Below are 18,301 nucleotides of genomic sequence, written 5' to 3'. Positions count from 1 at the left end.
TAATTATACTGCATTGAGCAAAACAAAGATGGGGGAAATATGCTGCAAATATTCAGCAGTGACTCGTTATTTGCTGTTAATTGTGATCATAACACAATGGTCTGCCTGTTACCTGTACTTAAATCCATTTTCAGTAAGAATACAAGGGTGTGAAGTGTGCAGAAAAAAATCATGTAAGAAGTAGCACTTGTCACAGAAAGTTGCAAAGACCATTCACAATGAAGCATAGTACATATTACTACCAGGGAGATATTTATCACACACATGCTTTTTATATTGGAACATATAATTTTAGCACTCTTAATGAGATTTAAAATAAAAAAAGATTTTTCAGTAATCCTTTAACATTTTGACCAAAGGTTTCATTTGCCTAATTCCCAGGGTGCAATTTAGTAAATCTTGTTGAGAAGTTAAGAACATTATCTGAACACAATGTAAGGTTTACTTCTTTTGTTGAAACCATTCCTGGAGCAGTTTACCATAATAATAATAATAAGAATAAAAACTCCTCTATTCCCAAAGAGCTCACTAGATCAGGAGAAAAAAAATTACTGATTGGGGGAATTTACTGGTTCAGAAGGGAGTTTCTTTTTCCCTCATTTATGCCTGGGAAGCGAGAAGAGATCCATATGATAATCTTCTGACTGGAGAACACACACAAGAATTTTCCTTTCATTTACCTCTCCTTTTATAAAGCAGTCAAGAGGTATGCAGGGCTCTGGGTTACAGAACAGATGGCAGAAGGATGGTTTTCCTTAGCTGCATTTATACATTTTTTACTCGAAGAACCCTTGGAGCTTTGAGCTTCTCCACTGCCAGGCATGAGACAACTCTGCATATGATGATGTGAGCAGGATGAATGATGGCTGATGACTGTCATAAGGGGAATTTGCTTGTAAAGCAGCTTTTATGCTCTGAAAAACCCCTCCAGGATGGAGCTTGGAGTGGATTGTTACACTGGTGAGGGAAAATGTCCCAGATCAAAAGGCAATTTATGTTGGAAGATGCAATCCCTTGTTCCTACCCTACCTCATGGACACAGGTGGCATTTTCCATGCAGGAAACCTCACATACTCTGACAGATACAAATGGACCATCTGGGAAATGTGGGATCAGCCACCAAAGCCCCATAGGGAACATGTTGCAGAGCCAGGCACTGCACTGGTGTTGCCAGCCCTCTGCTTGGCTGTGGCCAGCAAGGACAGGGTGGCCTTGCAGCCCAACAGTGAGTGGTTGGAGCTCAAAGCAATGATGCATCATCCAAAACAGAGCATAGGGGCTGCTGTCAATGTTTGCAACTCAGAACCAGAACGCCAAGAGTCTGACTCAGCCCTTGTTTCTATAGACTATTCCCAGAAACAGGAGAAATGGTGTGATTTCACAGATGGGCATTTTCTACTGTGGGTTCTGATATAATAACTAAAATGTGTGAAAATGAACATTGCAACTCCTGAGATAATACAGGGCTAAGCCCTTCTGAGCTGGCTTTTTCCTCTGCAGCAATGCCACATTTAGATAGAAAAGCAGCCTGTGCTTGTGGCACAGGATTGCATCCTGCTTTTACAGATAACATCTTAGGGTTTGTGCACGTCCATTAGGATTTACTGGGCAGCTAAACCATTCCCACTAGTTTTACTGGTGAATGGAATTTCAGGTACCAGATTTTGTTGCTGTTTTTCTCCTGTTGATCCCTGTCCTAGTGCTCTCAGCACTTCCCTTTCTTGCCGAGGGGGTTTGAACTCACAAGCCCTCCCTCTCTCACCTTGGCAGATGACAGAAGCCACCACAGATCCCTGTAATGCTCCCATGCCAGGAGCAGGGGTGATACACTATGGAGAGCTGTGTGGTCAGCAGATTGGAGGGCACCAGTGAGATCATAAATGGAGCATGACATTGCCAGAAAAAGAAGTGTCCCGATGGAGACTGTTTAGATATCAGTAAAGGAAATGCCTGGAGGCCTAGGAAATGGGGTGTGTAAGGAAAAGCTGAACAAACAAGGGCAACTGAGCCTACAGAAGAGGTGACTGTAACAACAGCGCTCCTGTACCTAAAAAACTATAGAGAATTTCATGATCTCTACATGATCTGGGTTCTGCCCATCACCATGCAACGGTAATATATGAGTGCCTGGAAATGTATCTGGAGAAAGCAAAGCAGGAAATTTATTCTCTGCTACGTTTTCCTTCCACAGAGCAAACTAGAAAATAAATTTCCTTTTAAGTTCTTCATCTTGCTCTATAACATATGGAGTCAAGAATGCCCTTCAAAAAACACTTAGTTTCCCAAATCTCCCACAGAATACTATGCAACATTTGCTCTAACATGACCTGGGGATACTTAGACTTGATTTTTCTGTTTTATAAAGCCCATTATAATTATTAATGAACACATAAAATAATGTAAATGATAAGCAGTGTCTTTTATTATTAAGCTCTTAGCTATTTTGCCCATTAAGAAAACCAAATTAAAATAATTGAAGACTATAATCTGTCATGCATTCAAAATGCTCCATAGAAATTCAGACAGGCAAACATATTCAAAGCCTTTAAAAGAGCACACTTAAGAGTCAGTCTAAGCATTCCAGGATTGGCTCATTAATTTTAGTGGAAATATTTTAATTCAACTACTCTTACTGCTTATTGAAATCTTTGCTAAGGACTTACTTATTTATTTTTAACTGAATTTGCAATATGTTTAGGACTCATTTGTATAAAAGTTCTTAACTCTTATTTCACAGTTGTTTTAGAAGCCAGTAAAGAGACACATCTCTAGCCCTGTATTTCCAAACAAATTACTATGTGTTGCTGAAAGAATCACATATGGTTTCAATAAAAAGATGCAGAAGTCAAGCAGACAGAGAAAAATTAATACAAATTTGGAGACCCAACCAGGTGAAGGTGACATTTATTAACTTCTGTCTCCTTTTATCACACTTGCCAATGATCCCCAGCTATGTCCCAGATAGAAATAAAAAAACCCAAAACCCAAAAAACCCAGAAGATCCTCTAAAACACTTCCTTTGTCTTTGGAGAAAAAAGTGTCTTCTGTGCCTTGCAAAGAGCATGTTTGGACATGGCAAGGGCAGCTGCCATGTTTGAATAAAAACAGCAATTACACCAACTCCAACACTGGGTTTAACAGCAGCCTGCCCTGCAAGTCTTCATTCCCCACTGGACAAAATGACTATCAACTGAGCTGAGTTTCCCATGGCAGTGGTGTTTGCAAACAAGGTTAATTGGGAAAGATCTCTACAGGCAAAGAAAGAAGGGATGGAATCGCACATTTGTACTTGTGGATTTCTTTTTTCCCTCAACTGGGACTTGTTTCATCTCAGAGAAGATTTTCTAAAAACTTTGTATCTGGTCTCAGATAAACAGAAGAGAAGCAAGCCTTTCCAGAGTGAAATCTATTCTCCTGTCTTAAAGGCTTACATCAAATTTCATGGAAGAAGTGATTTTCTCTTTCCACATATTGTAGAGAGAGAACCAAGGACTACACTTAAACCAGATACCCAATTTTCACATGATTGAGATTCACTGTGATTAACACCTTTCTTTTCTGCAGTTACAAACAGCATTTCACCACTATCACTGCCACTGTCCAAGAGCTTAGGTTTCTTCCTCTTCTTTAAAATACAAATCCAAAGCCAAACTATAAAACACTCCCTGTGTCCCAATGGCTGGATCTCTCCTATGTCAGGTTAAATCTTCCTCTGCTCCAGCTGAAATCTGTGCAAACTGATTTATAACATATTTATTTTGATGACAAAAGAGATTACAAGTAGCATGCCAGAAGGATTCAAGCTGTCATTTATGTTATTGATGTAACTGATGATGCAGCCTGCGTTGGAGAAAGAAACAAAACTATAAGATGTTTGAACCCAAAAGAGAAGAACCCCCCCGGTATGCCCAGCTTGTGCTCCACCACCTCCAGAGGAGCCCGTTCCCATTCAGCTCGTCTGCTCCTTACCAGGAGGATTTGCTTCCTCTGCACAGACACTGCAAGTGCTTGGCTAAGGTGCTTCCCCAAATGTTCAGCAGCTGACAGCTTCCAACATTTCACAGGTCCTCTGGCTTCCATGTGGTTCCCCCTGTCCAAGGGCCCCTCTCCAACCCTGCTGCTCCCTTCAGGCCAATTACATCCACATGGACACCCTTCTCTGGAGCCTTCCCTATGCCCATTGGTAGCTTTGATAGTTTTCACTCCTTCTCTCCCTTCCAAGTTTTTTTTAATTGCTTACCAGGATTTTTCTCCTCTACCTGGAAGAAACTGTAACACTGAGCAGATGGAGAACAGCACATGAATCAAGCTCAATAAGGAGCTGGTAATGCAGTGAAAGAGGAGAATTTCTGCCTGTGACACTGGCCAGTAACTGTGTGTGACCCCACACATAAGCACAGGATGAAATTGAACTCGTCACACTCACAGTCTAATTCAAAACTACCATTATTCTGCTTGGATAAAAGCAAAATAACAATCCCTTTGCCTAGGAAACCGAGTTTTGTACGTGATCAGGTGAGATGCTACAAGCACAGAACACCTGGTGTGCAGCAGCACATTCAGGCCAAGGGATCTGCTGCAGCTTAACTTTGCTTTCCTACCTGCTGAAACAGCAAAGAATTTATGTTTTAGCATGAGTTTTCCTGACACAACAAGACTGAGGTCTGCAGGGCTCATGGGGCCAGTCTGCTCTCTATGTAATAGTAGCTGGGCCAAAGTTTCTGAGTGGTGACTTGGGACTGCCAGCAGCTCAGATGATGGCAGACCTGCCAGGTCTCTCTTTACCAGTAAAAACACAGTAAATTGCAATTTGTTGCATGGTCTTCATGATTAAATAATTAAGCAATTTTCATTACTCGCTATTATGAAGGTCAAGAAGGCAATGTGTCTGTATCAGGAACAGGCCAATGCTAATGGATCTTCCACAACTAATGGTAATTGATATGGTACAGCAATTTCTAAAGCAGTATGTGCCTTTCTTTGGGCCTTTTGCAGCCAGTTCAGTTTTTAAGAACTCCACTGTGGAAAGGCTTCAGACAGTAGCAAGGTGAGAGACAGGGAGGAAAGTGTCTCTGATGGGAAGAGAAGATTACAGTGGATCAGCAGAACACCTCCACGTGACCAATGCCTTATCACTGCCAGAACATTGATAGCAGAAGCAACAAAACTCATTTTTACTACTCTTTCCCTTATCTCTCTTACAAGAGAGCAGATTCTTCACTGCAGTGACTGAAGGCATCCCAGTGGAGCTGATGTGCTGCTATCAGGTGAATTTTGGCCCTGAAGAACTGAGGCTCGTTCATACTGTGCAAGATGCAAGCGGCTGATACCGACTGGCTGGGATTTGAACCAGACACACAAGCCCTCCTCTGCTGTAGAGGATGCTCCACGACAAAAGGTGAAAGGAAATACCTCTGAGAGTTCAAAACACACTGCTCTTATTCCTGTGCCAGAGGAGTCGTGACAGGCAAGAGAAGATCATCCTTCATAATCTATTTATGAAGGGCTAAACACACTGTTTCTTTGCCCAGGGTACCATCCTGCAGCACCTTCCTGCAGCTGACCCCACAGCTGCCTGTGATGGCTGCGCCTAAATGAAGGCAAAGCCAAGAAAAATAAATCAGGGCAGTGGGAATTTGTCCTCATTTCTTTTTGAAGTGTATCTGTCCTGAAGCCTTATGTCATTACATCATATCTGCCACAAAACCAGCCTGGAAAAGAGAATCCAGCACCTTTCTGGGTAGAACTGAGCAGGAAACCTGAATGCCCAGTGAAGAAGATAAACAAGGGTAGCAACTATTGACCTACACAGGAGTAATCCGACCACTGTAACTAATGATCAAGGCCCTCAGCTGGTATAAATCAGTGCAGACTCACTGGCTTCAAACAGAGGCATGCTAATTTATTTCAGCTAAAAATCCGGCCCGTGGCACTTAAAAATTTAGCTGCACAGCAGAAGAACAAGTGAAGAATGATCTTCCTACAATGACACACAACAACTTAACACAAGCAGCAGTCCGCCCGTAGGACAGTGAGCTCAGACACAGGGAACAAGCATTCAGTGGAGAACAAACACACTGGTGTCCTCAGGAAGGGAGTTTTACACAGAATGAAGGGGTATAATTGGTCTTAGCAGGACCTTTGCTTTTGTAGTGAGCTCTGGCTTTTCCAGTCATATACAGACATGCATTGAACTCGCAATGGCATGATGCCTACAGATATTGTGGACAAGTGATGCTGTGACATGATTGTGAATGCTGGTCTCAGCATAAAATAAAGCTTTTGGACCTGTCTGCAAATAGCTAACAATAGGAAACAACAAAACCCTCCAGTGTGTCTATTTTGGAGAACAAAATCTGCTGAGGCTCATGTTTGAGACACTACTTTGGGATGCTTGCAGAGCAGGATTTAAAGCTCTGCAGCTCTCGAAGTCTCTCTAAAAAGTTTAATTATAGGAAAAGCAAACTCTTTTGTTTGCTCTGTAGGGTAGATTACACGGCACAGTGTATAGAGAAGTTATTTCAGTGGTCAGTAAAGGGAAACACCAACATGAGGAGGCAGGAAATGAAGTTCTTGTTATGCACTAAAGGAGCGATGCCAATGGGCATCAGTGCCAGTCTAGACTCAGTGATCTGTAAGGGTCCCTTCCACCTTGAGACAGTCTATGATTCCGTGATTTATTGCCCACTCAACAAAGCCAGTGTGACATGACTTTGGTCCTGGTGCCTCGTGCATTAGGGACAGGAGATTGCCTGCATGGAAATTTCAAACCTGTCTGAACTCTGCTCCTTTGGAACGAATTCACAGGGCTGAATTTCTGGCAACTTTTTTGTTGACTCTGTTTCTGTGTGGGTTTGATCTAAGACCCCTGTTTGCTTTGACTTGAATTCATGTTAGACTTATTCATATGACTTATTGATGCACTTCCCATGCACACACTTTTAATGCAAGAGGCAGACAGGCCAGCTTGAGGACATGGTGCCACAGATTTAAAAAAAAAAGAAAAAAAGCAATAATTTCTGAGATGTTATAAAGCCTCCTCATATTTCAATTCCATTCATGGCACATTCTGTTTTTGGATTTAACCCTCCAAAGCCAGTAACAGTCCTCAAGGGTCCCAAACACAAGCTTCCCACCCTCCCAAAACCCCAATAACAATAACTGTATTTGCATCATCCTCCTAACAAGGGTGGTGGGGTCCAGTCTGGTCTAGGATGCTAATTCCCAACTGCCTTTTTAATTGCAAATACTCTGATAGACATACTGAACTTCTTGTTTAGTTTTTTTTCCAGCATTATTAATTGATAATTTAATTTCTGATCTGGTGAATTACACGCAATTCCTTCACCATCAGTGAAATGACAAGTTTAGAGCAGAATAGTTTAGGTAAGCAGATTGTCAGTGCTTATGGCTGTAAGACATAATTATGTACAGCCAACTGTGTAACGCGCTTGAAAAAATTATAAGCCTAGGCACAGAAATTAAAATTATTTCAAGATGAAGTTGTACAAATACAGCTGCAAAAAGCTGCAAAATCCTATTAATTTATTCCAACTGTAGTGGGTAGTGCAGGGGGGATCCAGCCCCCGTCACCCTGCCAAAAGAAGTTTTAACTCCAAAACCCAGCAAATAAAGGGCTGGATGTTTAATTCTAAAACATGGTTCCAGAAGACTATTTCAGCTATTATTTATGTACTCATAAACTTCTGGGCATCAGCTGGGAACTTGGTATGATGACTCCTCAGCATCAGGGCAAACATTAAATGCTGAATTACCATATGTCAGCTTAGGGTAGTTAATAATTCTACTGCATCTTGGACAACTTGAAGGCTTTTCTGAAATTGCTGTCAAATAGAATCTTTCCTTCAATCAATAAAGCAGCACGATGAAATACACTATTTGTGGTGTCGAAAAGACTAGATTAGCAAAATATTGTAAATGCAACTGGCAGGGACAACAAACTGTATCTCTTAACCAGAGACGTCCAATAAGCGCATCGACACTTTCAGTGAGGTGACCCCCATGAGGGAAAGGCACGTGTCTGTACATCACACACCTGTTTCTCTGTTACCCGCACTTCTGGTTTGCCACCAAAGCCCTCCCAACCCCTGAGCTGTGCATTATCTGTGGATCTAACAGGCAGCAGGTAATTACGGGAGCGATGTTTGTTCTACACCGCTGGGTCCATCAGTCGCAGCCAGAGGAGCGAAATAGAGAAGGACTGCGAGCATGGGGAACCTGTCCGACCTGCTGCTTGTTTTCCAAGCTGTGTAATAGAGATATCCCTGGCAATGCTGAGGGTGAGGACCAGCAGCAGTCTCTAGGAACAGCCAAATCAGGTAGGAAATGCAGAAATCTGCACACTGGGCTTCACTTAGAGGGAGGGGTACTACCAACTTGAGATCGCACTTCTGCTGCTACTTTTACTCTCAGTCAAGCACAGTTACAACAAACACACACTACTACAGCAAGTAAAACAGATTGGAAGAAATGCTATTTCCTCTGTGCATTTGACAGCATCAATGACACATTTACAGATACTCAACACTAGCAAATCAGGACCAGATCCCCAGTGCAACTGTGCTCCTGCCAAAGCACCTGAAACCTAAGTCAAATTATTCCTAGGGTTTCCTGCACATCTTACTATGGATACACAGAATATCTGGTCCTGGCTTTCCACAGTCCAGCCACAGGACACTGCAGCTTTTATGTGAGCCCTGGAAGAGATTTTTCCATAACACCAACTGAAAGCAAAGGTGTTGCACTGCAGATGGCTTTGCTGTGCAGCTCCCAGCCTGCTCCTCGCTGCCATGAGCAGCCCTCCAGGAACAGAGCTGGGAAACCCTGCTCCAGTTTCTTTTTTTTAAGCACAAATGAAACCTGAGCTCTTACAACATCTTTGTGTTTGTCGTGCTCTTTGTTCTCTCCCCTATATTCACTGTCATGTCAGATTTTATAGTTCAATTGTGAGTCAGAAATACGCTCTCTGGGTCTTACAGATCCATCCCATGCAGCACACACGCCTTCCCAAAGCCTCATTGGAGACTGCTGACAGTAAGAGTGGAGCTGAAACATAGTGGTCCCCAACAACCTTTAAAACCATCAGCAGTGAGTAAATGAAAACCATTTTTTATAGCACATTTTTTGAGCATTTTGATTTTTGGTAATTCAGGTCACTCCATCCGATGTTCCGTCGCTGATAGATTTAGTTGTAGTGGTTGTTCTTAGGCTGCAGGGCCCTGAGAAAGTGATGTGAAAGTTGGTGGTGGCAGGAAATTGCCTTCATAATACTCTCAATTTAAAAAAAGTTGATAATGACGCAGGGAATGGGTCCTGTGGGAAAGTGTGAGGCTTGAAAATAATCCACCAGCGAAAGAATTGTGAACTGCTGGCTTTTGGCATTTAATTGGGATGGAATTACAGGTCAGCCTCCTCCACCAATACTATGCATACTCAAAAGGTGATAGTAAAAACAACAGATTATTATTTTTATTTCCTACAGTATCTTTTTTTTTTGAATTAGAGGAAATTAAAAGAAAACAGTCTGCCACATACCCAAATCACACAGCTGCTTTCAGCATGGCTTCTCTTAGTTCAGCTGCTTTACACTGACTTGTACTGGCTGCTAAGCTGACCCAGTATTTCTGGGGTGATTAGAGTGGGATATCGCTTCATGTTTATTTCTAGGAAAGCTCAAAGTTGGCTCTGGTGCCTTTGAGAAGCTGGACGTATGTGGGGAAATGATGTTTCCTCAAACTCTAAATCTTCAGGGCTTTTTTTTCCTCTTTTTTAGTAAGAAGCAGGAGGAAGATTTCCTGACCCTCTGAACCATCCCTGGGTTTGACTACACTACATGGCATGCCTGTAAACACCAGAAGAAAGCTCTTGTGTGAAACTTCTTAAACTGCAGAGGATGACAGACAGCAAATGGGATGCAAGCCAAGGAACATGACAATTAGCACAGAGAAAGTTTTCAGGGTTTATTCCATCAGTCAGCACTTAAAGAGGCTTTGAAGGGGAAAAAAAGATCCTTTTCATATTAATCCACTACTTCTGCACTTTCCCCCTATTCCATGGATTTAGTACTTAGCTGCTAAATATCTATATGCAGAGCTTTATTAAGAGGAGTTGGTTTACTTTTTGAAAGATTCCACATCCATTAGTTCATAGAGAGAAAAGAGGCAAAATCATTTTGCCTGCTGCAATACCCAGAGTTTAAATGATGATTTACTCTTCCCCAGCTTTTAGTACTTAAAGATGTGGATGAGAGAAGAGCTAGCATTTCTTGCAATGGTATTTCTGGTCATCACTCTACTAAAGAGTCGGTTGTGCTACTGATGATAAAGCAACTCAGTGCAAAGCAAAGGGAAAATCCCTCCCATTTCACCCCATTTCTGTTTTATCTTGGCAGACTTCACATCTGAAGAGGCACCTTACTGTTCCAAGAAAAAATATTTTCTTTTTTCTTTAAAAAGAAAAAGTTCTCTCAAGCAAGAACTTGGGCAACAGCAGGGGACAACGCCATGCCAGTATTAATTAGTGAATTCCAAATGAATCATAGTTTGTGCTTAGCAGGGTATGCTTGAAAACCATGTGAACTTTTAAAATGCTGTATTGAGCATACTAGTTACAGCTCACTTTTTATATATTTTTTAATAAGACTAACAAAAAAGAGTTGTTGTGGAAGGGCATCTTATTCATTTCCTCCATGGCCCTGTTCCCAGACATTTGTGTTCTTGCCCATCTCTTTATTTGGAGGTTGACACCCCCCCTTAGCTCATCCCTTTTGGTTCGAGGCCACTACTGGGGGACAGCATTTTTCCCCTAATTAAGAGGTGGCATGTGTGGTTGGCCCCACTGCAACCAGAATCACCAAGCAGGGGGTGCACTGTGACATGCCACACTTGTCATCTCCGTGCCTCTCTGATCCTGAGCCCCCAGGACTCCAAGACATGCCTTCCCAGCTGAGGAATGATGCTCCTGTCTCTCTGTGCCAGCAGGTCGGTGCTTCCACGCACCCAACTCCCTGCCTCAGCACAGGAGGCAGAACCTGGCAGTAGGTACACATGGCAGCTACTGCAGTGATGGACTCTGATCTTAATTTCAGGATTATTTAGACTGTGATTAAGCTGGGGCACCTGCCAGTGCAAGGCTCATCAATTCTCTTTGATTTGCAAGACTCTGCATCTGTGTCAGAACTTCAATTTCAATGCAGACTCCATTGCTGTTTTTCCTCTCTCTCACTTCAATATTGAGTTTAAAAGACACAGGAGCTGAGAGAAGAGACTGATGCACTGGTCCAGGGAAAGCAGCCATAGGAGGCTGTGAGCATTCACTCAGGTAGCATGCAAGGAGAAAAAGATGCCCTTGGCAAGCTGAGAAACGAGAGATTCCCAAGTCTCCTTATGCTTTCCCTTATCCTGGCAAACACAACTGAAAGTGCACAGAAGAGCTGGGGGCTATTGCAACCTAAAGAACAACTGCAGCGTCCACAGGGATCCAGAACATTCAGAGCTATTTTAATCAAATTACTATCGATTAGGGACAAACTAGATTCTACTGAAGTTAATGGACACATTTCCATCGACTTCAAAGGGCTCCAAAACAGCCTGTAACACAGAAAACAAGCAAGTACCAAAATGAGAAAATGCATTTGAGTCTCGCCCTAATTGCACGAGATGAAAGAACTCTTTCAGCTGAAACTTTTTGAAACTGTTCTGCCCGAGACAAACGTCAAACAGCTCAAATGGTCAGAATTCAGCAAAGCTATAAGAAATAAGGAGAGTCTGACAGCAGCAAGTGTGGCCAGCTATGGGTACCAGAGACCTACAGAGAGATATATCAGCCCTACTGACAGTTCTGAAAGACCTCCACTAAATTATGTAGGCAAAAACTTGGCAATTTTGTGTATGTATAGATACATACACTAATTTAGTTTTACTTTCCACTCAAATTTATTTTCTCAAAGAAGGAGATTTTTCTTCTTTCCCCCTGGAAGTGTTAGTGTGTTTAATTCCACACTACAAATGTATCAATTGTCCTTTTATCTTCACAGGACCTAATAATTTTCTCTGAGGGATGAATATGAAATCATGACACAAGCAATTTGTTTAAAGTAGCCTCTCTTACTGCCTAGAACATTTCATTGTCTTTAAACCTATATATTTATGTGACAGCCAGACATCCAATAAAACCCACAAATCTCAAGGCCTAAGAGGTATAAAAGGGATTTCTTTTAAATTTTAAAGGGAAAAAAATCGGGCCTGAATACTGGGGGTCATGACTTTCCTGACCTTCACAATATTAGGTTCTTCCCAGAGTTGGTGCAATTAAGTGTTGAGTCAGTGGAAGAAATAAGGTTTTTTCCTACTTAAGAAGCTAAATTGAGAGGGCATTTTAAATAGCTTGTAGGGACCAGCAGCACCATATTCCTGTCAACTCCAGTATTACCCTTCCCCAGCTTTTATTCATTCAAGAGCTTTAACAGGTAAACAGATAAATCCCACTTGAGGCCACTTGTGCCATGCTGGAATGGCAGTGGAGGCTGCATTGGCTTTCTTGGTCACACAGTAGTTGAAAAAACTTGTGGCAGTAATTAAAGGAAGAAGATTTTGGGTTTAAATGCTCCATCCTGCCTAGTTCCCTCTTCCATCAACATTCAACAGGATGTTTTTGTCTAAGTGTATCAGAATAAGTACCAGATTCTGCCTTTATATATACATACATATATATATACACACACATATATATATATATTTATATATATATATATTTATGGATGGATGAATATCCCAGCATCACTGTTACCAACCAGAGAAGAATTCAAACACCCAAAAAACATTCTAGCTACCAGAGCCCTGATCAACAGCTCTTTTGGCAGAAAAAATGGCCCCAGTCCCAGGGCTTAACAGACAACCCCTTCCTCCATAAAATCCTGCACGAAGAAGAGATGCAGAGCCCAGCAGTACCTTCTGGGAGCTCTTTTTCCAGCTATGCTGCCATGTCAAACCACAATGTTCAACCAGGGGAGATGCTGCTCATCACTTGCCTTCGTGTTGCTCCCAAGTGTCACCTCAGTGGTCACCTCAGAGTGTGTGACTGGAGCACTGGGCAAAGTGTGTCCGACCTCCACGTTGCTTCAGATACCCACAACTGGGATGGAAAGACATGGTTCAAGCACCTCTTAATGTCCTATTATCTGTGGATCACTGACAGGGTTGATTATACCAGTTTGACATGGCTCCAAAGGAGCTGTTATGGTCTATTGTATCAATAGGTACCTAGGGAGCCTTTAATCCACAGATGCACGTGGAACAACAGCATACTAAAAACACAGTATTTTTTTTTTTCTGCTTAAAAGTTGCTATTGCTTAAGCAGTAAAAAGGAGCAAAAGTAATGCTCATGGTAGAAATAAAAGCCCTGTCATTTTTCCCATGACAAGAGCACAAAAAAAACTCTGAAACCCAGGATTTTTCCCCTTTCAGTTGTGATATAAAAATGATCCAAAATGTTTATGCCAGGAGACAATTTGGAATGACTTGTTTTCCTGCTGGGCTATAATCTTGGTCAGCAGGAATGCTACTGATGTGACTCAAAATGTATTGCTGCTGTAGTGTGAAGGAAAGAAGGGGTGAGCTGTCATAATTCTTAAATTAGCAGAAATGGGGTTTTGTGTGTATGATGTGTGAAAGAATGAAAGTAAGCACAGGGGAAAATTGTTTGTTTTCCTTGGAAACTGGTAGCTGGATTTGATTAAGAAAAGTGTACTTCCATGTTAGGTTCTCATGAGGTTCCTGGATACTGCAGAGACAGGTACATGTACAGAGATACTGAAATGTTGCACAGAATATACAATTATCACTTATGAAGTCATAGGCTCCTGCTTTTTACAAGCAGATTCTTTCAAAACACTGATTTGCTCAGTGAGGTCTATGAGATGCCACATACCCAGAGCACAGAGGCATTCAAATTTGTTTCCCCGGAAAATGCTGTTAGAAATGATTCACTTAATAAAGAATTCTGTTTACAAGCAAGGAGTTAGAAGATGCCTTGGAAACACCTGATTGCTCATTCTTTAAGCAGTATCTTTTTGCAGATATAATACAACTTTCAAAAAAGAGTATGAGGTACATAAACATCGAGGATCTCTCATGAGAACATCATTGACTTTTCAGTCCTATTCCCTTTTAATTCTGACAGAGAAACACAACCACTGGAAGTTTTGCAAGAGAATAAGCAAACATTTGTGATGCTACCAATTAAATCCTTACTTGTACAAGGGTCTTAATGTTTCCACTGACAGTCATGACAGAAGAGCACCACCATCTCCTGAGAATTTTAATAAAAAATCCTTGAATTCAGAACTGCCCTTGTGTGACTTGGCACACTTCAAACCAAGGTCTTTGGGGGAAAAGAGGCTGGGTTGCAAAGCCTGTACCATAAAAAATTATTTGACAGTATGTTTCAAAACATTATTTAAATAGAGACTTCTGTTTCAAGTTATTAATGCTTTTAATATGGATTCTCATCTCCTCTTTTTATTACTTCGTGTGTCTTTCTGGTTATTTAAGGGGTTGTGAAAAGAGTTGGTCAGCACTTCCAAGCTCCCACTGCTCATCAGTGACAGATGCTGACCATAAAGTTAAAGCCAACATAAAAAAAGAAAGAAAAAGAAATCAACCCAGAATTCTTTTTTCTCCTCTCAGGGGAGGGAAGGCAAACACATCCATTCCTCCCTGTCCTTCTCCTCCCAACTTCCTACCAGAGAGCAACACTGGAGCCAGAACTGAGCTTGACAGTTGATTTTAACTAAGAATATGGGAGCACCAACTCTTTACAACTATTAAGCACTGTCTGACCTGGACCAAAACTGCTGTCCCATCAGGGAGCACTAAGAGAATCCCAGGAGAGCATCCTGCATCCTCAGAAGCAGAATCTGCAGGTGCTTGAGCAGCGTGTGCCCCCTCCTCTCGTACCGCACTGTCCTTTCCTCGGGGCAACAGCTGGCTCTGACAGCCTGTGTGTTTGATGGTCTGGATATCACACACATGGGAAAAGGGTCACGGTTTCCAAATCATCTGCTGGAGTAATGGGAGGAGACAGCTCCCCAGCAGCACGAGCCAGAACATCTCCGAGCTCTGACATCGCGTCAGGGCACCGGGACAGGCACAGGAAAAGCAGAGATCTCCTGTGTCCTGAAACATCTGGTCATCTACATCAGACCAGGGGGGGTGTCAGATCGTGCCAAAAGCATCTGGGCTTCTTTTTTTGCTTCATTTTCTGCACCTTCATTCTGAACTAATTCAAAGCACAGATTAGCTGGTGAATTTTTAGTGATTATGAAAGCTGGCACCACTAAACAGAGCAGAACAGGACAGGTACAGTCCAAAGGTGAAAAATTTCAGTCCTATCTTCTAACATACCCACCAGTGTAGTCCCAGGCTCTCCCAGCAATAGTTTCTTATCTGACATGCTGAATGTTTAAGCAACATTTTCCACATTAATGGCACAGCAAGGAAATAAAGAGCTAGACGATTCATGTTCATGAGTAAACGATGTACACAAGGAGAGAAAGAGCCCTAATCCATTTGGAGTCTGAAATCAGATCTCCAGGGATGCTTTAGATTATTGCCCTACAGGGTGCCCAGAGTCTGCATCCAACTTAATGGCTTTCCTAATACCAAGATGCTCCTAATGAATAACAGGGCTGGATGGAAAAACTTTTATAAAGTCGCTTGCAACCGGATTAAGTGTATCAAGATGTTTTCTTTGATATTGTCTTGTCAGTTCATATCAAGTGACTCTTCCATGCTTTCATGTCAGGTAATTCCCAAGAAATTCACGGCTACAATCAAAAATAAATGTGTGACTTTCAAATCAGTGAGAGCTGAATGATAGGAATTTTAAATTGCTGGGATAAAACTGCTTGCTACTTCATAACACTCATGCTGCTTCCAGATTTAATACCTGCCTTTTCAAACACTATCAATTCACTTAATATGTCAGTGGGGAATAACATTACTTTATTTTATTTTCCTTTATAAGGATCATGAACCATTTTCTCTTACAGAAATGTACCAATTACCCACATGCCAATTGTCTCAGCCACACTCTGATCTTACAGTGTGGACATTCAGCTCAGGTGCACACAGAGCTTTCTGATGCTACAAAAGAACCACTGTCGGCTAAATTCCGGACTGATGTAAGCAGGCAAATTTCTGCTGACATCAATGGAACTGCACTCCCCAACGCAGGTTCTGAGTTTTGCCCTCTGCCCTAAGAATCTGACAAATGCCGATGGAAGTGAGAAAGAAACCCTTCATGTGAAAAATACCCAATTTAAGGAATTAGCAGAGCAAAGCCATAGAAACAGAGGGTAAAATAAGAGACCATATTGTTCCATTTCTGCTGGGATAGGCAAGTTGGGTCTTAATCTGCCAGCCAGGACATCTGAGGATGGGGAATTGCCACTGGGGCACAGCAAGGGGTGTTGGTACCGCTCCCTGCTCTTGCAGGACTGCTTGGTATGAGGAGCACAACAGGAAAAAAGGGAGCCAATCTTCAGGAAAGGCTGTGTCCAAGAAAACACTGAGGGGTCAGGTATGCATGGGGGTACTGCTTGGCCACTCTGTGTGGCACACGGGGTACAATGTCTGCAGGGCACAGCGAGCCAGTGCCAGCACTGGAGGCCGTGAGCCTGAGCCTGCCCTCGCTAATTGGTCCTGCTGAGGATTTGGGGGTGTCAGCCAGGGCACAGTGCCACGCTAATAGAGCTGTACAGCTGCTGGAGCAGGGCTGGAGCTCTGCAGGGCACTGCCCTGTGCTGGGCAGGCTGTCCTGGCTGCGCAAGGTACCGCGGCACCGACATTGCCCCAGATGTGCCCTGGGGAGCTCTGCCTCCTGTGAGGGTACAACAGGCTCTGACTGGGTAAAGGAGCTTCAGTATTCCAAAGCTGCATCCACTGACCACATCCCAGAGCCACCACCTTGCTTCACCTTTTGGAGGAGACGGGGCACAGCTCTTTGACTCCGGCAACAGCTGGCAATGCTGGGAGCTCTGCAGCAGGGCCCTGCCAATTTATTTGTGGTAATGGATTGTCCCACTGTTTCAGCACTGTTTACAGTGATTTATTCAGAGTATATCTGCATATATATTATACATGCAGCTCTCACCAACGCTGGGTAGACCTTATTCTGCATTGATTGGGATGTGCTGGGAGATATGCCAAACACTGTTAGCAGAAAGTGTCACATCGTACTTGGAAGCCTTTACCTTGAACTTACCAATGCCTCTCAGCAAGGAAAACTCATCTTTTCTGCTCTTTTGACAAATACTAATGAAACTCCACTTTAGGATGTTACCTGCTATTGATGATAACACAGGTACAGACATAAATGCTATTCTCAACTGACTGATGATATCCCAGGCACTGGGGGATATCAGCCAAAGACACAAGCAGTGCTTTTTAGACCTGAAATGCTTGTGGGATCTAGGTAATACATTAAGAATTGAACTGTAGAAGCCAGCACTTCAAAACCAAAAGTGCTTTGTTCTCAGTGACTGGGCATTGCATGATATTCCCTAAAGGCAGAGAAAACATAGGATCCTCAGCCCAAAGCCCTCACAGAGCTATGGTCAAAGCTTTGAGCTCACGTGGTGCTCCTTAACCCAGCAAGGTGTCCCTCATCTGGCAGTCCATTTTTATGATATCTCAAGAACATATGCTACTCATCTGTAAAATTTGCTTCAGTCAATTGAAAGGTTAAAAACCATTGGGTAGAATTTTTTAAGAAAGGGAGCTAAAACCAAATCACACTGACATTATTCGTCTGATTTCCAAATATTCAGATGACTCCCACTGACCAGCCTGGTTGGGCTAACAGTAAGCTTGTGAGCACCTCTCCAAAACCTCACATTGCCAACTGCGCTGGAACACCTCTCGTGAGCCAATCTGACTCCCATTTGGGGGGCTGGTGTAACCCTAAGATGAGTTCATGGATCAAAATCATAACATGAGTCCAATACTGAACTAGGTTATACATTTGGGTGATGCTGTGGCAGGGAAAAATTAGGAAGAAGAGATGGGAAAGAAATCAGTTACAGCTGCATGATAAAGGAGAAAGATCTCACTGTATCTGCAGACTGTAGTGTAAAACCTGTACGAGCCAGTAGGAAAGATATTAATGAGCATCAGACAAATCTAACAGGAGGTATCAAAAGCAGAGACCAAACAGGATGCAAATAATGAAAGACAGAAAAATGTGCAGTAAGAATAACAAGACTAAAACCGGTTTTGAATC

General features: G+C 42.5%; 1 protein-coding gene across 1 annotated transcript in view; it reads right to left on the bottom strand.

The window, feature by feature from the left end:
- CDH4 (cadherin 4) overlaps nt 1-18,301 on the bottom strand; it is a 436,070-nt gene that overhangs the window by 99,872 nt on the left and 317,897 nt on the right.

The sequence above is a fragment of the Manacus vitellinus genome, unplaced genomic scaffold (genome assembly GCF_001715985.3).
Source record: "Manacus vitellinus isolate BGI_N305 unplaced genomic scaffold, ASM171598v3 scaffold_26_pilon, whole genome shotgun sequence".
Taxonomy (NCBI): domain Eukaryota; kingdom Metazoa; phylum Chordata; class Aves; order Passeriformes; family Pipridae; genus Manacus; species Manacus vitellinus.
This window is presented reverse-complemented; position numbering and strand designations above follow the sequence as displayed.